This window comes from Eschscholzia californica, unplaced genomic scaffold (genome assembly GCF_041429995.1).
Source record: "Eschscholzia californica isolate CP2 unplaced genomic scaffold, dmEscCali1.0.p SCAF_14, whole genome shotgun sequence".
NCBI lineage: Eukaryota > Viridiplantae > Streptophyta > Magnoliopsida > Ranunculales > Papaveraceae > Eschscholzia > Eschscholzia californica.
In genome coordinates, this window is record NW_028238243.1 from 150,001 (window position 1) to 152,500 (window position 2,500).

The 2,500-nt window shown below is 57.5% G+C and overlaps 1 non-coding gene across 1 annotated transcript in view; it reads right to left on the bottom strand.

Annotated features, from left to right (window-relative positions):
* The window catches only part of LOC147561906 (5.8S ribosomal RNA), a 156-nt gene extending 150 nt beyond the window's left edge, over positions 1-6 (bottom strand). Inside the window, exon 1 of the ribosomal RNA XR_015232416.1 lies at positions 1-6. This exon is cut by the window's left edge and continues 150 nt beyond it. This is a non-coding gene — a ribosomal RNA (5.8S ribosomal RNA).
* Positions 7-2,500: the final 2,494 nt, after the last annotated feature.

A 2,500-nucleotide genomic window follows, 5' to 3' on the forward strand; every position in this document is an offset into this window, starting at 1 on the left:
AGAGTCGTTCGAAGTTCGGATCGCGCGGCGCCCTCCCCTCCGTTTCGGGAGGTTCGGAGCCGCTCTCTCCTGTTTTTTGTTTCCTTGGCGCGTTCCGCGCCTCGGGGTTCGTTTTCCCGCCGGGTGTTTAGTCCGGACGGGGGTGGCGCGCGAGGACTCCCCGCTAGGGTCGCCCAAAGCTGCGCACGTCGCTTCTCGGGAGCTGCCCCTTCAGCTCCCACGACGTGCGCTTCGCCATCATGCTGCACCAAGGAAGCTTCCGAGGTGCAGCACTTTCGCATCTTTTGGGGCCGGCTAGGGACTCTTGTGCCTAATGAGCTTCCCCAGCAGCTCGGACACCTTCGGGGATGCTTCCCAAGTGTCCGGCATAGGATGGGGACTTTTCGATTTTTGGCCCGTGGTGCCCCCCGGGCCCCCCCAGCAGCTCGGACACCTTCGGGGATGCTTCCCCAAGTGTCCGGCATAGGCTGGGGAGTTTTTGATTTTTTGCCCGTGGTGCCCCCCCGGGCCCCCCCAGCCGCCTCTTCGATTTTCCACGTCGGGGATGAGTTGGGCAACTCTTGGAAGCTTCCCATCCACCCCCGTGCCGAGCTTTGCCCTTGGGATGCCTTATGTTGCATCCCAAGGGCCAAGGCACCTGCCAGCCCAAGGGCTGTGCACGGCCTGGGGAGGGAGCTCACCCCTCCCCTATATAGTGCAAAGTTATTGTTTTCCCTATTTTCACAAGGAAACATCAAATTTTTAACCAAGCATACTCGGCCTTTGCTCCTTCGTTACTCGTCCAAATCCAACAAACTTGCATTCGTTGGAAAGGTCTTTTCACAAGGATTCTTTTGATATATAATAATAGCGATTCCGATAAATATTTATTTTTTTATGAATTTTTAAGTGAATAAACAATTAAAAATTCAAAAAAAATAGAAAAAAAATATTTTTTTCCCGATTCTTTCTCCAATATTCCTGATAAATACCCACACACCCACATATGGAGAATGGTCGAAAATGCTCGAGTGGATATCGAGATGTCCGACGAAGCACCACTTGGAAGGGCCGAGGCACGGGACGCCCGAGCTGTTGCTCGGGCCGGCACGGGACGCGCATGGGACATCCCGGGACGGCATGGGACGCCCTCGCTACAGCTCGAGACGGCCAGGTACGCCCGAGACTTGGCTCGGGACGGCCTGGGACGCCCTCGCCATAGCTCGGGACGGCCTGGGACGCCCGAGACTAGGCTCGGGACGGCCTCGGCACAGCACGGGACGGCCTGGGACGCCCTTGCCACAGCTCGGGACGGCATGGGACGCCCGAGACTTTGCTCGGGACGGCCTGGGACGCCCTTGCCACAGCTCGGGACGGCCTGGGACGGCCTCGGCACAGCTCGGGACGGCCTGGGACGCCCGAGACTTTGCTCGGGACGGCCTGGGACGTCCGAGACTTTGCTCGGGACGGCCTGGGACGCCCGAGACTTGGCTCGGGACGGCCTGGGACGCCCTCGCTCCAGCTCGGGACGCCCTGGGACGGCCTCGACACAGCTCGGGACGGCCTGGGACGTCCGAGACTTTGCTCGGGCCGGCCTGGGACGCCCGAGACTTGGCTCGGGACGGCCTGGGACGCGCTCGGCACAGCTCGGCACAGGCCGGGACGCCCGAGCCGAGCTTCGGGTCGCACGAAATCTCTTCGTATTCCGACATATTAGAAGCTTCCCATCATGTAGTAGGCCGAGCTTTGCCCTTTGGATGCCCTATGGTGCTTGGCGAGCACTAGGGAACGTGCCAGCACAAGTGCTGTGCACGCTCTGGGGAAGGAGCTCAACCCTCCCCCTTATAGTGCAAAGTTATTGTTTTTCCTATTTTCACAAGGAAACATCAATTTTTTAACCAAGCATACTGGGCCTTTACTCCTTCGTTACTCGTCGGAATCCAGCAAACTTATACTCGTTGGAAAGGTCTTTTCGCAAGGATTTTTTTGATATATTATAATAGCGATTCCGATAAATATTTATTTTTCTATGAATTTTTAAGTGAATAAACACCGGAAAATTCATAAAAAATAGAAAAAAAAATATTTTCTTCCGTTTCTTTTCTCCAATAATTCATAAATAATACCTCAATAGTATTAATGAAGAGAGAGTCGAAATGGCCCGGGTGGATTTCGAAATGTCCCACGACCCCATAGAATGCACGGGCCAGCCGAGCCAAAAGAATGGGACGCGCACGGGACAGCATTGGTCAGGCTCGGGACGGCACGGGACAGCACGGGACGCGCATGGGACGGCACGGGACGCGAATGGGACGGCCTTGCTAAGGCTCGGGACGGCATGGGACAGCACGGGACGCGAATGGGACGGCCTTGCTAAGGCTCGGGACGGCATGGGACAGCTCGGGACGCGCATGGGACGGCCTTGGTGAGGCTCGGGACGGCCTTGGTCAGGCTCGGGACGGCATGTCACGGCCCTGGTGAGGCTCGGACGGCACGGGACGCGCATGGGACGGCACGGGAC